The sequence below is a fragment of the Triturus cristatus genome, chromosome 3_2 (genome assembly GCF_964204655.1).
Source record: "Triturus cristatus chromosome 3_2, aTriCri1.1, whole genome shotgun sequence".
In the NCBI taxonomy this organism is placed as follows: domain Eukaryota; kingdom Metazoa; phylum Chordata; class Amphibia; order Caudata; family Salamandridae; genus Triturus; species Triturus cristatus.
In genome coordinates, this window is record NC_140584.1 from 661233562 (window position 1) to 661256414 (window position 22853).

The 22853-nt window shown below is 50.6% G+C and overlaps 1 protein-coding gene and 1 pseudogene across 1 annotated transcript in view; one reads left to right on the forward strand and one right to left on the reverse strand.

The window, feature by feature from the left end:
• ITGB2 (integrin subunit beta 2) overlaps positions 1 to 22853 on the forward strand; it is a 332357-nt gene that overhangs the window by 122644 nt on the left and 186860 nt on the right. The gene's annotated exons all lie outside the window — the stretch shown is intronic.
• LOC146857905 (UPF0449 protein C19orf25 homolog) lies at positions 3010 to 7130 on the reverse strand (annotated as a pseudogene).

Sequence of the window (22853 nt, forward strand, 5' to 3'; positions counted from 1 at the left end):
CCAGGATCCAGCTTCACACACCTCTACATCTTTTGCAAGAGCTAGTTATCAAGGTTTCCACCTCTCTCCCATGTTAATATGTGTATTTGTCAGATGTTTTGCTATCGTTGGGCTGTCTGATTTCTGTTCCTCACTCTTGGTCTGGGTCAGCATCTTCTCCCCCTTCTAATAGTGGCTCATTACACTCGCCATTTGCCCACTCCTCTACTGTCTTGTTCTTCACGGTCTTTACGGGATCATGTAACTGTCATGGGGGTATCTCATTTCTCAGGACATCAAGCTCATCTGGATGCCTACTTCCACTGCATTTCCTGTGGCCTCAAATCCCAGTCACCCATCACACTCTAGGTCCGAGTTGGTGGCAAGACATGAGGGAGACTTGACCCAGCGTCTTTCCACCTGTTCAGGCATACAGGAAGGTGGATCTATATATTTGCTGGGAGCTATGGGACTCAACTCAACTCAACTCCCCTAGGTGGCTCCATTAGCATCGGCATACAAGCCATTCCTCTTGCCCACTATTGTTTAGTAATGTCTTACACTTGATGGCATCAAACAGTGTATGATCTCAGAGATTGTTCCAATTTATGTTCATCTTTTGTGGACATCAGTTCTTAATTAGAAGGTTTAACCTCACCTCAGTTCTCTTGTCTTAACCAGCAACAGCTGGAGGTGAGTGGGAGCAGCTGAAACATAACCTGTAGAATTTTAGTTCCGTAGGTGTAAATAAAGGGGTTGTTTTCCATACAAGGGTTCCAAGTCACGTCATAGTGAGAAGCTCCAGTTGTAAAGCAGAGGTGGGAAAACTCCCTTTACTGTCACCTACCCATCTACATTATGAGGTGGTGTATTTCACCCACAGACACTCCCTGTAGGTCGATGCTGTGAATTAGAGGGGCAGGGGGAGAAGTATCGGGTGGGGAGCAACACGCAACATAATTTGCTTGCAGCTGTCCTCCTCCTCCCCACTTCAGTATCATCTTTGCCCAAAAATGAGCAACATGCTGTGATCTTGCCACCACTTCTCACCTGCTTCTGGACCTAACCCCCACTTCCATTCAGGGACTCCCTAGAGAACAGAACGCAACTCTTTGCCGGCCATGACTCGGACAGAGCAGCCCAATGAGACTTAAAGAGCAACAACCAGTACAATGACACATTTCCTGTCTGCTATCGGTGGGTCCTGTCCTTTGGGAGGTTGGGGAGATGACAGCCAGGAACTCCAGAGAGTTACACGAATTTCATCCCCCTGCGGAGACTCAGCGGAGACAGGCAGAATGTCTATCATCCACTATTCCCCCAATTCCTGGGGCTACTGTTCTTGAACATTTTGTCCACCCTCCCCTACCCCAGCATTACAATGACACATTGGATGTACATCCTTTGGAAAGTGGAGAAAAAATTAAGGGTTGATGATTAGTTTGAAGGAATGATTGAAGGTCAACCTTGGCTGATGAGCAGGCATTTAGTCTCAGTGACATTCAGCCAAAGTCATTTGTGACCACTCAGACTTGGGACGTTAAGCTTTGCTTCTGTCCCCTGAATCATAAAATGTAGCAGTTAAGGTACCTGCAGGTTCAGTATTCTTCAGTAGCAGATGGCAACATGGTTCGTATAAAATCAAAATTTTCAAATAATGGATCTGAATATCGTCGTTAGAATATCATTTGGCATAAATATTGTGTCCGAATATTATTTACAAAAACACTAATTTATTTGAGTTATTAAAGCTACATCCAGTGGTACAATCTTTTTGTAAACAATATTTCAGACACAATATATATATATATATATATATATTTATTTTTTTTATTTTTCAAGGTGGCCTTTCAGTACAGTTTTATTGATAAAGGAAGTTTACCCACAGGGAAGAAACCATGATAAACAGATGCCCAGTACCTTAGACGCATCACCTTCATCTCATTACCAATCTCAGTCTTAAATCTTGAAGCAAAACAACCCATGACCCTTTCCCATGCACTTATGGCTCTCAAGGCTAAAGCAGCTTTCAAGGGAAGGTAATTAATGCCAAACAATGTTTTAGAAAAGTGAAAGTCATTTGGCAAATCTGTTTAAAAAATAAAAAAAACAGTAAAACATCTCTAATGCAGCCTTTAATTGAAGTCAATGATGCCATGTGGGTTTCCGGGAGCCTTCCATTCACTACAAGAGCCACACCACCAGCTGCTCTAAAAGTTAAGTACAAGGCTCTTGTAGGCATGTCCACAGCCCTGGTCCTCATACTTCTGGTGTAGATCAGTAGTGTGTCGAGGAAGCCTTTAACTCTCCTCTAGCGGCGTCTCTTCAGGCTAGCAAATAGCCTCTTCTTGAAGAACTTGTTGCTGTAATAGAGGGTGTTCATGTACCTCAGAGGCAGTGGCCCTTGCTCCCGGGTGATGTCCACATAAACAGGAATGATCTTCCCTTCGTTACGCTCCACAATATTCACTAGATTCCACTCTGTGATCCGCTGGTACCAGCGATCACCAACGGTCCTCCTCGACAGCACAAGGATTGCAGCCCGGCTAGCCTGGATGACTTCACAGATGGTGGAAATGACAAGCATCCCGGCCACTTGGTCACGGTGCTCGCAGTATCCCCGGAAGCCCTGCTGCTACAACATGTGACAGATACAGGATGCAATATTTTCATCTTCTTCACAATACCAAAGTGAGAAGTCATATCCATAGTTGGAAGAGTTCATCACTGACCCAAGACTCAATGGCCCACAATATCTGGAACCCGGCAGAAATCCCCCTATGGATCTCCTCTGTCCATACTCTGGCAGTCGACAGGCAACTGAGCAGACTTCTTGGATCACAGCATAAAGAATAGGAACAAAAAATCCTTACCCCATAAGCAAGTCCACATCGAAGGTCCTCTGAAGACTTGGGGAAACCAAGAATCATGCCCTTCAGGATGAAGGAGTCTCTCATGGTGGTGGCAAGGGGTGCCCGCAAGTCTTATCTAAAGTAGCACTTGTCTGGGCATCTTGAGCTACTGAGTACCTCACAAGGCCCGTTCTTTTACTTCACTAACCTTGCACTCCAGAGACTCTCCAGCCTGCTTTAGTTGCTCGGACTTTGCCATCAGGATACCCTGAATCTCTTGCAACCTCTGGTTCATCAGCACAAAGGAACGGCTTTGCTGGTACTTCTGCTCCCGGTCCTTCTCTGCTCCGCTCTCCTCCTCTCGCCCATGGGCTTGTGGCTGCAGTGACCCTTTGCTGGTCTCCTCCAAAGACAGGAAGACTGGATCAGAAGGCAGAGCCCTATGGATATTATTATTATTATTATTATTTAAAGATTTGTAGAGCGCCTGGTGACCCGGAGGCATCCCCGCGCTATAAACCTGTAAGGTTGGCTAAGAGGGGAAAGGGAGAAGAGAACCTATTTATTTGGGAAAAAGCAGAGTTTTGAGCTGCTTGCGAAAGCGCAGATAGCAGGGTTCCAAACGCAAACTACGGGGGAGCAAATTCCAGTGGGTGGCTGCCTTCACTGAGAAGCGACGACCTCCGGTACGGGCCCTCCTAAACTTGGGGATATTCGCCAGTCGCTCATTGTCCGAGCGCAAAGATCTCAAGGCTTTGTACGGGGTAACCATGTCTCCCAGGATCGAGGGGCCTTGTCCATTGAGGAGCTTGTGCGCGATGCACATAGCCTTGAACTCGATCCTCTCTCGCACTGGCAGCCAATGAAGTGCCTTAAGTGCCGGTCTGGCGGAGGATCTGGAGGGAAGGCCCATCAGCATCCGAGCAGCTGCATTTTGGGTTCGTTGCAGCTTGCCCAGAGTAGCTTCAGGGGCTCCTAAGTAGACAGCATTACTGTAATCCAGTCGTGCAAGAACCAGTCCTTGAACCAGGAGTTTTCTAGAAGGAGGGGGAAGCAGAGGAAGGATCTTGCGGACTGACCTCATAAGTCCGAAACAGGTTCCAGCTGTTTTGGTAGCTTGGGTTTTCATGGATAGGTCTGGTTCAAGCCAGACCCCCAGACTCTTAATTTCTTTTCTGGGGGCGGGCACCTCACCCATGGTATCGGGCCAAACGGATGGTGGAATTGTTGACCATTTCTTGCCCATCAGCATAACTTCTGTTTTGGACCCGTTGAGTTTGAGTGAAGAGTCGCACATCCAGAGGTGGATTTTCTGGAGGCAGTGCAGAAGATTATCTGGGCATTGGTCTAGGTGTGAGAGCGAGACGACCAGTTGCGTGTCGTCCGCGTAGCTCACAATCTTAATGCCAAAGGGGGCAACTATATCCTCCAAAGGGGCCATGTAGGCATTAAAAAGGGTTGGACTCAGTGAGGAACCCTGGGGAACCCCACTTGTCAGAGGAAGGGAGTCAGAACGGGAGCTGCCATCCCAGACCTGAAACGAGCGACCCGACAGGAATGACTCTAACCAGGCCAGCGCTGTGCCCCCAAGTCCTGCCCTGGCCAGCCGATGGAGCAGGACACGGTGGTTCACCGTGTCGAAGGCTGCACTAAGGTCCAGGAGGATCACTGCCACTGATCCCCCTGAATCCAAAATGCACCTTGCCTCCTCGATGACAGCGAGGAGGGCGGTGTCCGTGCCTTGGCCAGGGCGAAACCCCGTTTGGGACCGTCGCAGCAGATTATTCGATTCCAGGAACTGGGACAACTGAGTGTTGACCAGTTTTTCAGCAATTTTGCTGATGCCCGGAAGGAGCGAGATCGGTCTATAATTGGCCAGATCGGCGGGGTCCAGTTGGGGTTTTTTAAGAAGGGCTTTGACCACCGCTCCCTTCCAGCTAGGAGGAACGGTGCCTTGGGATAAAGAAGCATTAATCAACTCCATAACTGAAGGAACAATCGCAGGAGCGACTGTTTTAAGAAACCTCATGGGGGCAGGGTCAAGGGGGGAGCCACTTTTCATTTTGGCCAGAGTCTTTTCAACTTCGTCCGATGTAACCGCCCTAAAGGCATTAAGCAGCGGGCGAGGTGCGCCTACTGGACAGGTGTCGGACGTCACATTGTCCCAGCAAGGTAGCTGACTAGGCTGCGGGAGTGAGTCTAGGATGTGGGAGACTTTAGAGTCGAAGAATTTAGCTAATTCTTTGCTCCTGCTTGGAAGGGCCACAATCAGTGGTGGGGGTTCAGGAACCTTTAGGAGTTCTTTGACGATGAGATAGGATTCTCTTGCGGAGTTAGTGGCATTTTTTATCCTATCGTCATAGTAGGAGGCTTTAGAAATTTGCAGAGCAGATTTGTATGCTCTCACAGTCCTCCGGTATACGTCTTTATTAGAGTGAAGCCAATCCTTCCTCCAAAGTCGCTCAGCTTTTTTACATTCCTTGCGGAGGGTTCTGAGTTCAGAGTTGAACCAGGGGGCTGAGCCTGTCTTTCCACTCTTATCTTCGCGGGTTTTTATGGGTATGATGGAGTCAAGTGAGTCGGAGATCCACTTCCTGAAGTTACTATCAGCTGTAACAGGGTCCCCGGAGGGGGCGGGGGTCGTTGATTCTAGAGCATTGGCCCAGTCCTTGATAGAGAGTCTGGACCATGCCCTGTCCCGAGTGTATGTGGTGGGCTTGGAGGGCTTCCTAAATTCTCCTGGCCAAAAAAGGGGGACCAGAAAGTGGTCTGTCCAAGGGAGGGGACAAGAGGGTCTAGCCTGAAGGGTGCGGACATTTGTAAAGACTGGGTCTAGCAGGTGGCCCTTGATATGAGTGGCTCCGGTATTGGCCAGTTGGAGACCATAGGCAGCTAAGTCCGATATTAGGTCAGCAGCCCCTGTGTCTAGGGGATCATCAAAGTGGATATTGAGGTCCCCTAGCACAGTGAAATTGGATGTAGAGTGGGCAAGAGCTGAAATGGAATCTAGTAGGGCGCTGGCAAAGGGGCCGAAATGGCCGGGAGGGCGGTACACCAGAAGACCTGTCAGCGAGGTTGTCGGGGCTAGGTGGATAGTAAAATGGCAGCTCTCTGAGTCTTTGATGTGAGCATCGCTAATTCTGCATGAGAAGTGATCTCTGTGCAAAATGGCCAGTCCGCCCCCTCTGCCACAAGGGCGCGGTTGGGACTGGATAAGGAAGCCCGGGGCCAGAGCCAAGACCACATCCGAGTCCGAGTGCGGTGTGAGCCACGTTTCTGTGAGAAACAGGATGTCTAGCTCATGGTCCACGAGCAGATGGTTAATAAGCAGGGCATGCATGGGGAGCGACCTACAGTTCAGTCCTGCTAATTTCAGGCCAGAGCGTGCAAATGGTGCTTGTGTCAGTTGTAATTTGACCGGGGGGCAGATGGCACAGTTTATGAAGTGTCCGCCTGAGGTGTCAACATAATTACATTGTGTGTTTTTTGTAGGTCTGAGACTTAGTAAGGCACGTCGCGAGTAACTCACCCTATCGGTATGCCCGTCCGGCATAGATTCTGGCCCTGAGCCCGGTCGTGCGCGGACGGGCGCAGACGGGCTTGCCTTAAGCGCGCCTTCGGCGCGCATTCGTCGCGCCCGCTGCGCTCGTCCGCTGCGCGTCCGGAGCATGCACATATTTTATGCTACGTCCGGTGCGGGGCGAGGGGGCGTGGCCTCGGAAAGGGGGCGTGGCCTCCGGTTTCAGCGCGCTGGCGCCAAACAATGTTCTGGGGTGGTCAAGCTGCAGCAATAGATCGGCTGCTTTGGACCACAGTGATTCCAGAAGCGTGAGTAAGTTTTTTAAAATTTACACGGAGTTTAAAATAGCACAAAAGAGATTAAAAGAACTAGCACACAGCCTCGCTCCCGGCTTCCGCCTCAGGAGCACAACAAACAGACAGTTACCTGGCGCCTTAACTCGGCGTCTTAACTACGATTTGTGGGAGGGGGCGTGGCCTCGGAAAGGGGGCGTGGCCTCCGGTTTCAGCGCGCTGGCGCCAAACAATGTTCTGGGGTGGTCAAGCTGCAGCAATAGATCGGCTGCTTTGGACCACAGTGATTCCAGAAGCGTGAGTAAGTTTTTTAAAAATTACACGGAGTTTAAAATAGCACAAAAGAGATTAAAAGAACTAGCACACAGCCTCGCTCCCGGCTTCCGCCTCAGGAGCACAACAAACAGACAGTTACCTGGCGCCAAGATCTGCTCAAACGTTGGGGGCTCGGGCGAGAACCACACGCTTCTTGGCTTTAGAGGTCATACCTGGATCACGGCATAAGTGCCCAACACTGGCCCTCACTGCACGTCCCTCCACCCTCACTGCACGTCCCTCCACCCTCCTCAGACACAATATTAATGTCAGACCGTATTTCTACATGCAAATTTCAGACATACACCCCTTATTACATGCATCATGAGATCACTTGTATCATCATGAAACCTTTAATATCGAGACCAATATTACTGACATGAATGTGTGGAAAGTACCAGAATGCAATTTTGACTGACATTCTAGAGTGACAATTTGACTCATGTCTTTTACTCCATCATTTAATATGCTACCGCTAGTTGAGTCCCTTAATTTCTGCTGCTATAAACACATTTTCTGCAGAAGTGAGATCCTGTGCTGCAAAGCACACCTTTAAGGCTCCACCGTTTAAACCAATATATGGAAAATACTGCTTGTATTCTCTAACAGTATATTAAGTAAATTACATAGAAGTCATCTAAGGAAGTCCTCCAACATGTTATAGTACCCCTGCTGTGACGTCTCCAGGAGTTCTGTTAATGATACCACTAAATCAGCTTTAGGAACAAGCATTGGCAAAGCCAGTAAATCTTGCCTTGGTGGCATATTGCCAATGCTTTATGCTGATGCTATGCAGCGTCTGCAAAAGGCAAAATGCTTTAGTCCGCTGCTGTGCAGCATCAGCAACAAAAAAAATTATGATGCAGCTGCTGCTGCTGGCCGCCGCGTGATTCTCTAGGTGCGTGCATTCCTCAGCATGCATGTGCACATCATTGGAATGACATGGGAACCATTTTCTACTTTTTTATTTATCAATCCAAGATGGCAGATAACACTTGGTTCATTAAATAGCAAAGGGACAGTTTTACTGAGCGCTTTTTGGAAAAGCAGAGTCGCTCAGCAGCAAATGACAGCTGCTGAGTCCTCCAAGAACATTACAATGAAAAAAGAGTATAGTGAAAGGACTGCAAGGACTGGGGGAGCAATGGAGGAGTCAGTGAGGAGCATGTGGAAGGGAAACAATGCAGAGTGGACATGGGCAAGAGAGCAACAGAGAAGCTCTGTTGTGAGGGAGCAATGTGGCCGTTCTGCAATGTGGAGCGGACCATGAATGAATGGCAGGTGATGGTCCCGCAAGAGAGAAAGCAAGAAAACACATTCATTTTCAAGGACTGCTTGATGAAAAAAACAAACCTAAATGCGAGCAGTGGAAGAATACAAGCTATCCAGTCAAAAGGGTAGTAAAGAGGTTATGTATTAGGGATGGGACAAACACAAGAAGAGGAAGAAAAGCCATCACATAGGAAGTTGGCAAATGAGAGTTACAATAAAGCCAACCAATAGTAGGCAGTAGGTGGGCTCTAAGTTCACCGAGTTTTTGGTTTGATTCACAAGAAGCTTTTGCCTACATTAGACTAAAAAGTACAAAGCCACAAAAGCTGACATTTTTGACCCCGTACAGCGGTCACAAAGAGGTTAAAAATCCTACTGTTTCTTGCAGTGCCCCACATTACCCTAAAGCCCAATATCAGAAGTGAGGGACATTCCTCTTTAATACAAATAGCTACTAACCTCTGGAGACAGCAACTGCAAAACCTCAGGCAGTGATTCCCCTCCCTTGCAGCTTCAGCTGCAGGGAGTCGATGCCACACATACCAGCATTCCTTGAGCACTAATCAAACACCACTGCTGCAGGGAAAGGCCTCCCCGGGCAGCCTATAATCATTATTCAGCAGTCTTTTTCATTAACTTTTTTAGAGGCTAAAAACGTATCCCAACAAGGGTTAAGATATCTCAAGTAGACTGAATAAGGTAAATTATGCCACATCATTATAAAATAATCTATTTTGTTAATAAAGAATATCACTTACATGTGTAAGGGAGAAAAACATATTTCTTACAACTGTGACATGTATCGCGATGCGGAGAGTTTCCTAGAGGAGAGAAATATTTCACTTTTTTACACAAGCAAATTATGAGTTCGACTGTCATATCTGTCGACACTCAGTTGTCCCTTACTGCCCTGGCAGAAGTCCCTGTGTACATAAAATGCACATACAGATAAACCCAATGCATTCTCACGTATGCATAGAGGTTTATCGACACCTAATTCCAACTCCTTAGTCATGGTGCTTTAAGTACCAGCCAGTACTTCATCCTACAGCTGACAGCCGTATTAACTACCTCCAGGGCTCTGCTCAGTACTTCTGTAGTAACTGCTGGTAGTGTATCTCAGAGTGAGTCAGAAGGAACCTGGGCCATGCTGGCTAGATGCAGGATGGGCCCTACTTCTCAGCATGCAGCGCATCAGACTGTGGACTGATGTTTTCAGGGACACTATGTTCAGGTCAGGTTTTACTGCTACAAGCCACTGTAATCTAGAATTTAGAAGTGAACCAGGGTTACAAACCCCAGAGTGCATTTATGTTGTTAAATTAATGCTCACTTCTGGGTCACAATATCCCTGATGATATGGAGGTATGCTGTAACCTTAATTAACAGGATTTGATCTGGAATATCTTTCCAAACACTCCAGGTTTTGATGCACATTATTGCACTAACTGAGAATTAGATTTAAAGTGCTAGAACTCAGACGACGAGTTCTGTGTTCGTCAAAATTAGAGGTTTAGGACTCCAAAAATTAACAAAGTATACCACCTTTTTAATTTAATTTCCCATAGTCCATTGTAAGGTATAAAAACAAAGAGTGCTGGGAGTAACAGCACCGTTCAGCTTTTCTCATGCACTTTGAATTACAGTAGGTGTTTGAGCTAGACTCTAAAAGGGTCGACTCTCCCCTCGTCATGAGGATCACGTATGGCCTGTGCTAAATTTTCAGCCAAGGTGAAAGTCTAAGCTGGAGTCTCGACATGTTTACTGTGCTTGACTGAAGGTTAAAAGACAGAGGGCCTCATGTACTAAGGATTTTAGCTTTCACAAACCTTCTCATTCAGTAAAACAGAGGGTTTGCGAATCCTAAAACCCTTTTTGAAGTGTACTAAGCCAATTTAACGATTCGGAAAAGGTTTTCCGAATTGTTAAATAGGTATAGGAAACCATAATGAATCAGTATTTGGAAAGGGAAGGTGTGTTAAAAGCATCCATTCCAAGTACCAATTCCTTATATTATGTATTAATGTTTTGCAACCGTAATTTGGTTGCAAAACATTAACATTTTACCACCATCTCAAAGGATGTGGTAGCCTATTTGCAAACAATTCAGTTTCAGTTTATTTATTTTGCATAGTTAATAAAAACCATTGCAATATTAACATTTAAAAGCAAGGAATTTAGACAAATATTCAATCTGAATTCCTCAGCCAATTCCCACCTTTTTGGACTCTATATTATCAGAAAAATCTTCAAGTAAAACCAGTTAAAACCCAAAATAGAAAATTACTTTACAATTTCAAATCAGAGTTAATAATAGACGCATTGTTGAATGTCATTAGTTCACAGGTGGAGTGGGGTGCAGAGACAAAATATTCAGTCCTACCGGACTTGCCTTTAGGCCCGCCTCTTATTGTGTGTGTTGATTCCGATTTTCTTGACTTATTGCAAGCTTATTAATTAAGATGCAGGTGATCCATCTTTGGTGAAGTCAAAGCAAAAGGCCTCTTCCCATCTGCAGGACGTCTTACAGTTTCAGAGCTTTTGTGTTTAATGTATCACATTTTGGGGATTTTGGGCATTTTGTGTTCGCCAGCATAAGGAATTTTGCCAATCTACAGTTCAGTTGTGTGTTCTCCGGATTTAAGCAGGCCCGCACTGCTTGCCTCCTAGTGCAAGTGCCTTTCTGCTTAAAAGATTCTTTTAGGAGCTGTTGACGTTCTTGATGCAGTTCCTTGCATGAGCCAATTAGATGTAAAATGTCTCCTTGCGTGGTGTTACACAGCCTACACGTGTCATGTACTGTTGTCCTCAGCCATGGTGGAAGATGCTGAGCACACAGAAAGATCCCCAGTGTATGCTTTAGAAAGAGCATTTTTTTTTTTTTTAAACATATTTTATTTATCAAGAACACGTATCATGCAGGTCTCTGTAACCCAGAGAGTACTGCCAAATCATTGTCACATTGCATCATCTTGACATTTTTCCTTTTATACTAAAATAATGCAGGGCATTTCAAACCAAATAAAGCCCTACTAACTCTGAAATTCCCCCCAAACCCCCGGGTCCCACCCCCCGACCGCTAACCTGCCCATGGCTGGCAATGATATATATTGTTCTCCCTACATTCGCCCAGCTGACCCACCGTCATTATTGCCTCGCTCGGGGGGCCTTCCACCACGGACCACTCACACCCGCTGTTCATCCCGCCCAACCGCCGGTGGTTCCAGAAATATCCCTCGGTAGTCAGCCCATCGCTTCCAGATTTTATAGTGCTTGCAGGGGCACCCCCTAGCCTCAAACACCGGGAGTTCTAGACCCATGTTAAAGTCCAGACCCCTCTTCAATACATTGACTGAAGAGGCAGCCGGCGCCTTCCAAGACCTGGCCACATCTCTTTTAGCCAGTGTCAGACCTAATAACAACAAATGCCTCTTATAAATGTTACCCCCAACGGCGTCCATCACGTGGAGAAGAACCAACCTAGGATCCAATGGTATGTCCCGCCCCAGCACTTCCGCGAGGCACCCAAGGACCCCCCTCCAAAAGCGGGAGAGGCCCTGGCAAGACCACACCGTGTGTAGGAAATTTCCCTCCGCATGTCCACAGCGGAGACACTCCGGGGAGGCGATCAGACCCGCCCGCCAAAGCCTCTGCCTGGTATAATATACCCTATGAAAAAATTTAAATTGTATCAGGCGGACGCGCATCGCAACTGCCGCCTCGCGGGGCGACGCCAGCGCCTCCATCCAGTCTGTTTCATCCAATGGGCCCACGTCCTCCACCCACCGGTCCCTAAGGGTCTGCAGGGTTGGGGCCCCATGAATGACCAAGGCTTGATATATCCGAGAAATCTTGCGCTCCTGGAGGTCCCCCATAAAGACCCTGGCTTCCAGCGGGTTAAACTCGTCAATTTCATCTAGGCCCTTCAAATATGGAGTGATTGCGTGCCGGAACTGTAGATACTTAAGAAACTGCTATGAGGGCATGTCGAACTCGCCCCGCAGGCACCGGAAGGACTTTAGTGTTACCCCCTGCACAACGTCCCCAGGCGTGGATATACCGATGCGGTCCCAGCCCACGAAGCCCGACAACGCAGCCAATTGGGGCAGGCGACCATTTTGCCACAGTGGGGTCTCCAACGTGAGCCTATTCCACTAGCCCATCCGCCTCAGGGCCTGTCTCCAGATTTGAAAAATAACACGAGTCACCGGCGGCAGCGCCAAGCGCAAGGGAGCCGCATATAAGATCGTGTGCAAGGTATATGGATCCATGAGCCGTCGCTCGGCCGCATACGCCGGATCACTCCTATCCCCATACCACCACTCGTTTAGGACGAGGAGATGGGACGCCTTATAGTAGGAGAGTATGTCTGACGCGGTCAGGCCGCCACTATACACCGAGAGGAAGCAGGTCCGCAGCGCCACCCGCACCCCGCCTCCCTCCCAGAGAAATTGTCCCAAAGTTGTATCCACTCTACGGAACCAGCCCGGTGATATAGCATACGGAAGGTTCTGCAGCTGATACAGCAGCCGGGGGAGCGCGACCATCTTGAAGATGGCCGAGCGACCATATATAGTCAGCGGCATGCGCGCCCATAGCTTAACGTCCTCACGCACCCTATCCCATACCGGGACCACATGCAATGGCCGGAATGTCCGACAGGAATACCCCCAGATATTTGAGCCCCCCAACTGCCAGCTGAACCGAAGTGCACCAGCGCCTCCGATGGGCCTCACCCCCCAGGACCCACAGTGCAGATTTCTGCGGGTTCAGGTGGAGACCCGAGGTCTCCCCGAATATCTGCATGATCCGCAGCAGCCTCGGCCCCGTCCGATCGATATCAGTCAGGAAGAAGAGAACGTCGTCCGCGTATAGTGCTATGCGATCCGACAGGCCCTCGGACCACTCAAACCCGGCAACCTGTGCGTCTACACGGACCCACGCCGCCAATGGCTCAATTGCCAGCGCAAATAGATACTGGGACAGGGGGCAGCCCTGACGCGTGCCCCGACCCACCGGAAACTGGGCAGAAATCGCACCCGCACCGAAGCCGTTAAGTCCGTATATAGCAACAGTAGATAAGAGAGGAATCTTGGCCCAGGGTTCAGGCATCTCAACAGGGCAAAGAGGTATTGCCAACTTAAGGAATCAAAGGCCCGATCCATGTCAGCCAATAAGAGCGCCGCCGGAACTCCCAATCTTTGCACAGCCGCAATAGCTACATGCGCCCGTCGAATGTTATGGCGCGTTGCCCTGCTTGGCATGAATCCGGCCTCATCCGGATGGATCAAGGACGTAATATGGGGCAGCAAGCGATTCGCCAAGGCTTTCGCCAAGATCTTCGCCTCCACATTAAGGAGGGATATTGGGCGATATGATGCAGGGAGTTCGGGGGGCCTACCAGGCTTGTGAAACACCACTATTTCTGTGTGTCGCCAATCCCGCGGGAGCGTTCCCCGCTCGCGAGCCTCCTCAAGGGCCGCACTATAGTGTGGGCCAAGCTGCAGGAAATATTTTCGAAAGAATTCAGTGGGGAATCCGTTCGGGCCCGGCGCTTTACCCGAGTTGAGGCCACCCAGCGCCTCTCCCAGCTCTTCAACCGTTAGTGTGAGTTCTAACTCCTCCCTTACCGCATCCGAAAGAGCCCGGGGAGGAGTGTCCACAAGGAACCGCTCAATCATCTCTACCGGTAGGACATCCTGCGGACCATAGAGGTCCGCGTAATATACCGCAAAGCTCACCGCCAGCACCCTAGGATCAAAAATGGGCTCCCCAGCTGCATCCACCAGCCCCGGGAGCACCCGCGAATGGTTCATGCCCTGACACAGCCTATGGAGCATCCGGCCCGACTTATCCCCCCATTGATAAACCCGATTACGAGTTGCCAGCCATGCCTGGCGCGCCTCCTCCATTAACATCGAGGCATAATTCTGTTGCGCGAATAGGAACTGACGACGGGCCGGGCCTCCACCCTCCCCGGTGCTCCGGCTCTCAAGGGCAGCAATCTCGTCCTCCGCCTGAGCGGCCCTCTCCCCCTTACACCGTCGCGCCATGGCACAATACGAGATATCTACCCCGCGAAGCGTCGCTTTAAGCGCCACCCACACCGATGCGGCCCCGGGAACCGAACCCACGTTAATGGAAAGGTACTGATCCAACGCCTCCAGCATGCATGACCCATATTCCTCCTGCTGCAGGTGCCACACCGATAGGCGCCACCGGAATGGCTGCCGCGAGTGCCCCAGTCGCAGCACCGCTGCAACCGGAGAGTGGTCCGAAAGGCCCCGTGGGAGAATCTCGGCTCCCATGGCCCTACCGGACAGATCTCGGGACAGAAAAATGTAGTCTAACCGGAAGAACGATCCATGCACTGCAGAAACATATGTATATGCACGCTGCACGCCGTAAAGGCGCCACCACACATCCACCCAGTCTAGGCCCTCCACCAAGGCTCTCAGTTTGGTACGGGTTGAACTGTCGGGCCCTCCCCCCTCCCTCCACCGATCCCTGGATTCCTCCATCACCTCATTCCAATCTCCGCCGACCACACATGCAACTTCTGAGAATTCGGTCCAGTGGCGGTGATCTTTTCCACAAGCGCCCAGGACATCGGGGGTGGGGCATACACGCTTCCAAACACCACCCAATCACTCCCTATTTGCCCCTTAGCAAAGACATATCGTCCCTGCGCATCTGTCCACCATGAGCATGTATGTACGGGACCCGCTTATGTACTAGAATAGCTACACCCCGGGACCCCCATGTGAAACCCGCATGTAAAACCTGGGTATACCCATACCTCTGGAGGCAGGGGGTCTTTGTACCTAGCAGGTGCGTCTCCTGTAGGAGCAGTATGTCTGCAGCCACTCGCTTGGCGTATCGCAAAAGCGCCCCCGCTTAATTTTATCTAGGGCCCCCCTTACATTCCAACTTACTACCTTAACGGTTCCCAGCTGCGCAGTATCTTGTGCCATATCTCTTCTCTCAGACTTACCATGGGAAACGTGCGGTCAACAATAACCAAACAAACCTCCAACACCCCTTGACCCTCTCTCTCCCCAACCCCATACCTGAAAAACATTGAAACACCTGTTGCGGTGGAACTTGCCTCTAGGCTCCAACTGGGAACACTGGGTCGTCCCATCCAATGGATCCCCCCCAACTGCCCAAAACTACCGGTGCGCTGCCCGCGCTCCGCTACCCACACAGCAGAAGTCCCGTATCCCCCCCCGATCCCCATTCCCCAAGAATACATAAGCCGCCAAGACCAGTCACCATGCAGAACTGTCGGATAGTAACCCTTCGGCTGCCCCCCCCCCACCTGTGGAGCCGGCCCGGATACTGAGTTGCAGGATCTGGAGCGCCTCCAGGATCTAGAACGCCTGGGGTGCTTCCCTTTCGTCTTTTGACTGTCCCGAGCCACGTCAGCTGCCTCGTTGTTGGTCCCCCAGCCCGGGGGCGACTGTGGCCGAAGGCGTACAGTTTCATCCGTCCATTTAAAAACCGCCTCGGGTGAGTCGAAAAAATGTGTTCGAGGCCTGTAGATCACCCACAGCCTGGCCAGGTACAGAAGGGCGTATGGAAGCTTCAGGGCACGAAGCCGGGCCTTTGCCGCTAAGAAGGACTGGCGCTGTTGCTGCACAAGGCGGGTATAGTCCGGGAATATAAGAATGCGTGTGTTCTCAAACAGCAGAGGCTCCTTCACCCTGGCCTGCTTCAGGATGACATCACGGTCGTGATAGTTCAGTATTTTGGCAATCTCTGGCCGAGGACGAGAACCCGGCGGCGGCTTCTGCGCAAGTGCCCTGTGTGCCCGCTCCACCACAAAACAGCGGGAGAGGGCGTCCGATGGCACCCAGCTCTCCAGCCATCCCGACAAGAACCGCTCCATGTCCCCCCCTTCACAGCCCTCCGGAAAACCCACAAAACGCAGATTGTTCCGTCGGGCCCTCCCTTCCGCATCTTCCACCCGCTCCGCCAGGCCCCACTGCACCACCTCCAACGCCTTGACTCGCTTCTTCAGTGATCCCACGTCGTCCTCCACTCCAGAGACCCTTGCTCGGCCTCCGTAATGCGATCCACGGCATTCTGCAGGTCCTGGCGGAGTATCATGACATCCGCTCCCACTGCCCCAATTTTGGCGTCTAGCATGTCTCTTGACTGCGTAATCGCAGCCATCAGCTCAGCATTGCTGGTGCGACGTGCTCGGGACTGCTGCGGTCGCCCCATGGCCCGTGAAATTGTCTATCGGGCCCTGTTTGGCCTGGCCGCCTCCCTTGCCATCTCTTGTCATCGTGCGTCGCGGGATGTGGCCCACCCCGTCCTGGCCGCACTCTCCGCCGCCACAATAGCAGTAGCAATACGCTTGGCTGTCCCTCGTCGCAGCTCTCCTCCAACACCAATACTTGATCACCCCGGCGTGCAGGTAGGCCAATGAAGTCCCCCTCCAGTCGCTGATACTCTATCCGGGGGCCACCAGGCAGCGCCACCCCTATCGCACCATCGGGTGGGGGGCGAGGGGGGCAGGGGGGAAAGCCTGTCCGCCGCAGCCCGATCTAGCTGCCGAGACCCCGACCGCCCGGGCGACCCGTTCGTCAGCCGGCCTTTGCAGCTCACAGCCTGGGTAGCCCCTCCGCGGTGTGGGGATCACCCGGGTGCCCCATGGTCAGGCTCGACCACCGAACTCTTACCTCAAAGCAACGCCGGCCGGGAGGGATGGCAGGGCGCCCCGTCCGCTCCGGTGGTTGTAATCTCAGGGGGGGGGCCACCGCCGCTCTCCCCCCACCGGATCCAGGCAAGACAGCCGAAGCCTCCCAGCCACTCTCCTCCGGGGCCCCAGATGCGGCTTCTCCGACTCAGGCGGCGCGTCCCCTCCTCCTCTGGGCACTTCCCAGTACGCCGTCGTCACACTCAGATCGCCGCGGCCTCTCTCAAGCGGCACAGGTCACCTCACGCTCCCAGGCCCTGTACAGAGCCCCGCTGAGGCCTCCGGCGATGTCGGCTCCGCCGCCGCCTCTGCCACGCAAGGGCGCCGCCTCCTCCACGTCAACAGACCACACTGGGCCGCAGGATGTCTGCCCCGATACCACTGGCGTCCGAGTCCCGTTTCACTCACCGGGCCTCTCGGCAGGGGGGCACCGGTCCGCCGCTCCTCCAGTCAGCCGGATGTCGGCACGGGATCGGGTGGGCAGGATTCCGGGAAGGATTTTGTTACCGGGCGGTGCGGAGCGAGCTCAACGCACGTCCACCATGTTGGCTTGCTAAGCCACGCCCCTAGAATGGTTTTAGAATATCCCTGATTGAAATATGTTTGCGGAGCAAATGATTTGTAGGCGTTCAAGGTTATCCAGGCATGTGATCTATTTGCGAATGTTGCCTTGTCCTCCCCAAGTAAGTTTGTTTTATGCTTTTCCAGACTAGTTTTTTAAAGGTTATGTAGTCGAGTTGCATGTCCCAGAGTCCCTTGAGTCTGGTGGGTTCCAGGGCTAACTGGAGGTAGCTTCTACATTGGGAGACCTCCCTATGTAGGATGTCGTGCCACAGCAAATGATTTAACAAGTTTGTAGTAGCGCTTCTGATCTTGTGCCAGCAGATGATGTAAGATCCGTGCCTGGCCAAGACTTGTTGTAAGAGACCGAACTCCAACCTTATTTATGCCGGTGAAGTGTAGGGCGGGAGGCAGAACATAGTTTTAAATGCTTTGACCAGTGTGTTATCTAGATCCTTAGCATCTCTTCCCCTCAATGCCTTGCTGCCATAGGCAATCGAGGGGAGTAGTTTAGCCTGGACTACCTTCAGAAACGGAGTCCAGGTCGGCCCCATCAATTTATTTGCGAGGTTTTTCATCGATAGAGATATCGTCAAGCCTTTCCTTCTTATTTCCTCTTTCTGGCGCTTGAATGACCCGTCCTTGTCAATTATAACTCCTAAATACTTGTACTCGTAGGCTGGTTCAAGTTTAGTGCCCCCCAAAAACCAGTTCCTCTGCACTTTTTGTTTATTGTATATTGTCATTGTCCGGGTCTTGCTCAGATTTATTTTTAAGTTATTTTCTTTGGTGTAGTTCTGCATTTCCATTAATAAATTTTGAAGGCCAACGTAAGTATGACTGAGCAGAACCACGTTGTCTGCGTACATAAGGTTGGTCAGGGTTTTTCCTCCTAGCTTGGGTGAGCGGGCATTGCAGGCATCGAGCGCTTTTGGGAGGTCGGCCATGAATAGATTGAACAGGGTTGGTGCCAGCACACAACCCTGTTTCAGTCCTTTTGTTGTCAGGACTTTTCAGGAGAGGTGGGTACCGCCGCCTAGTTTCACCTGCACCCAAGTGTCTGTATGTAGAAGCGACAGAATGTTTAAAATAGGCTGTGGGATGCCCCATAGCGCCAGTTTCCCCCACAGTCTGCCCCTCTCTACGTTGTCGAAAGCAGCGCTAAATTCGATGTAACATAGATGCAGTGGTAGGCTAGAGGTTTTTGCTGCGTCAATTAGTAAAGAGATTGTGAGGATATTTGTTGCTGTGCTGGTCATTTTGCGGAAACCGGCCAGATTCAACGGTATTATCTGGTTCGCCTCTGCCCAAGATGTAAGCTCCTCCAGTATGATACCGCTTCGTTATCTAGCAGGGCGACTAGGCGGTAGTTGATAGGCTCGACCTTATCTCCTTTTTTGTAGATTGGCACAATTGTCGAGCCCTTCCAAGATTCGGGGATTCTGTTTAGGAGCCTGACTTCCAGAAAGAGAGGGTGCAGGATATCGGCCCAGGCCTCCATCTTTGCTTTGAACAATGCAGAAGGATGCCATTCGGTCCCTGAGCCCCATCTTTCCTCCCTTTAGCAATCTGCTTTTTTATTGGGAGTGTCAGGGGGGTGTTGGATGTGATGGTGGTATGTTTTCTGTGGCTGGCATCTTCTGCTCCCTCCTCTCTGTATTTCCGTTTGGTCTTCTGGTGGCCAGCTGTTAAAAGATTGTGCTCCGACGCCTCCCGTTTAGGTATTAAAATGAGTAGTAAGAAATTCTACCCAGATTGCTTCCGAGATGTGTGACGCGATGCCCTCATGATAAGGATGGATAATCCCGTTCAAAGTTTTCCAGAAGTGGGCGCTGTCATTGCAGTTTGTGTCATGTAAGAGTTTGCCCAGGTTGCAGTCTCTTGGTCTCTGCTGATGTTCCATTTTAGTTTTTTAAGTGCTGCCCTTTGGTCCTTCAAGAACGATCGTGCGCTGGTATTTCCCGGGAGTCTTCTCAGCCTGCGCAAAGTCGTATTTATCGATTTTTTAAGGGACTTGAGTGGTCTCTTTGGCCTCTCGGCATTATGTTTTTTCGGCATGATTTCTGAGAGTTGTCTTTTGTGGAAAAAGTAGCTGCGTGTTGTTCTAACAATGTGACGGTATATTGTTCCCGGTGGGCATTTGGGTCTTCCAGACGGGATGCTTGAGATTTAAAAATTTGGATTGCAACTTCAGCTTGAGGATTTATGTTGTTTGCTGAACATTTAATCCTTCTTAAGTTGGAGGTATAGATGGGCCTCAGGGTTACATCTGGCTTGATAGATCTAGGTGTAATAGCTGTTAGCTGCAGTTCCTGTGGGCGATGGTTGCTATCCCCCTTATCCCCCATTCTAAATCAAAGTATATATGGGAACAGAGAGAGGCTTGCAAAGGTGTAATCCAGTATGGAGCTTGTTGTTGTAAAATAGAAAGAATAGACTGAAGGGGAGTCTTCTGGGAATCTGCCATTTAGCGCTCAAAGGTTTAGGTGTTCTAAGTCATCTAAGAGGCAGCTTTTGCAGCATTTCTTCCTTACATGCAGTGGGGCGCATTGTATAGGGATGTTATAGAGACCAGTTTGGATAGATACCACCTCACCTTCTGTTGATCCCAAGAGATATTGGTTTATGTCCCCTGTCAGGATAAACGTCAGTGTTGTCATGTCTGTTGCGTGCTTGGCCACTTGCTCTATGAGTTTTTTTGAGTCTTTCTCTTTACGTTTGGGATGAACATTTGCATTGATTATGCACACCTCTGTTTATTCGTCCTGGAGGGAGATGGTGATTGTAACTGCTATTATTGCAGTAGACATTGAGCTCATGAGCGTTGTTGAAGGTATGCTTGTCGTGGATACATAGGTGGCAAGCCCTCCAGAGCGATGTCCGAATCTACCGCTCTTTGTCGCTGGCGTTACGAAGCACATGTAGCCCTGAATGTGTTGCGGGTCTGTGAGCCAGGTCTCTTGTAGCAAGATTATATCAAAAGTTCTGACATAACTCAGGAAGTCCGGGTCCTGTATTTTTGTTGCTAATCCATTGATGTTCCACGAGCATAGTCTAAGGGGGGTCCCCTTTGCCTTGCAGTAGCCTTCATCCTGTAAATAGTGTCAGTCCTCCACTGCGCTGGTTATTATATTGCGGAATATAACTTCCCTGTTAAATCCTTGACTTGTGGAGACGGCTGCCATCAGTAGTGCTTCTTGTGGTTCCAGCTGACTGCTAGCACTCTGTTCTCGTGATCTGCCCCGGGCTCCTCTGTGTATGCAGTTTGAGTGTGCGTGCTGTATTTTGGATCCCGAGCCTGTGTTACTTTGTAATAGTGGAAGTGGGTAGGCTGGTTTTTGAAAGGGGGCAATATCAATACCCCAGCTTTGGAATGTGTCCAGTTCTGCTAGAATTGACTCTGCAATTTCACTTGAGATCCACGTTGCCTTTGTGGCCTCTGGTTTTTGACAATTGACAGTCCGTATGAACTCTATAGAGAGTAGATCATTCGAACTTATGCCGGCGAGGTTTGGGATTGCCTTCGTTAGTCTTAAAATGTTACCTCTATTTAACGTATCCTGGTGGCCCTTGGAGGTATATAGGGGGTAAAGCCTGTATTTCTTGCTGCCTGGTTCTTGATGTTTGTGCTGCCGGCAGATGTTGATTTACTGTGGCCATCGGTGCGGATTGAAGAGTGGAACTAGTTGCTTCTTTGAGCTGGAGGTCCATTTGGTTACTTTTTTTTTTTTTTTGATAAACAAATTTTTATTTTTGCAAATAAACATACAAAGTTACATGGACAACCGTCCAAGCAAACTGGCATCAAAAGATATCGTCTACGACCACTGGCAAACAACAGCAAGAACTCCCGCCCTTTTCCCGACCACCTCACTCCCTCCACCCGCATTGACACCCCTAAATTATACCCCCTAGCCACTTCCCCCATACTCTGTGAAACTTCTTAGGACAGCCCCGCGCTGAGTACAGCACGCGCTCCTGTGTTGCGCACCAATCCACCCCCCTCCTCCACGTAGCACATGTGGGTGGTTCAGACCGCTTCCACGCGGCCGCAATGTCCCGTTTTGCTACCACCAAAGCTGTAGTTAAGAAAAATTTCTCGTGACGGGAGCCATCCAGACCGTCCGTTATCCCCAGCAGGGCCATTCTGGGATCATGGGGGACCTCCCACCCCAGTGTCTCGGTTAGCTCAGCCTCAATCCCGCCCCAGTAGTTCTCCAGACGCGGGCATGTCCACACCATGTGGAAAAAATCCGCCGGGTCTGCCCCACAACGGGCACAGGAAGCATCAGTAGAAAGACCCGCACGGTGGAGGCGCTCCGGGGTCAGATAGGCAGTGTGCAAATAGTAAAGCTGGATGAGCCGCAGCCTGGCCGAGGAGGTGATCGTCCTAGGTGCCATAAGGGCCTCCCTCCAATCGATCTCGTCCAGCGGCCCCACCCAAGCCTCCCAACGCGACTTTGTGTCCTCCCAGTCCATAGGGGTGTTATTGACCAGGGTCCGGTAAATACGGGAGATACCCCCCCTACCCAGAAACCCCATCATCACCTGCGCTTCTGGTGGGCTATGATCAGGGATCCGCGAGTCAAGAGGTATATGAGACCGAAGCGCATGGCGCAGCTGAAGATATCTGTAAAACTGTGTGGGGCACAGCGAGAAGCGAGCCTGAAGCTCCTGGAAGGAGCACATGTGACTCCCTTGCCACAGATCGCCTAAACAGGAGATCCCAAGGAGATCCCACGCCCGAAATCCCTCCAAGCCCGTGACCTCCCGCAGCCAAGTGCCCTGCCAGAGTGGTGTAACGCGGGTCAGTTTCCTCGACCATCGGGTATGACGTAGAGCAGCACGCCAAGCCAAGAAGGGGGCCCGCACAACATCCGGAAGCGACCGAGGTAGCGTCGCCCCGTAGAGCATATTTTGAATAGAGGGGAACCCCAGTATCTGCACCTCCAGCCTGTAGGCCGGGTCGCCCCACCCGCCCGAGAACCAGTCATGGACCACCAGGAGCCAAGTCGCAAGGTAGTATAAATAAAGGTTGGTCATGCTCATACCTCCATCGTGCGATGGAATCCGGCACCGGCCCAGGGCCAGACGGGCCCTACCGCCACCCCATAGAAACTTGGTCGCCATACCCGGAACCACAGACGGGAGAAAGAGCAGGGCGTGTTTTGCAGCATGTATAGGAATTTGGGAAGGATCATCATCTTGTAGAGAGCAATCCTCCCCAGTGGGTTCAGGGGGAGCGACTGCCATCGCGCCAGGTCCGATCTAGCTTTGTTAACCACGGGAGCCACGTTAAGGGCCCAACAGAGCTCTGGTAAAAGGGTGACCCAGATTCCTAGATACTTAAAAGA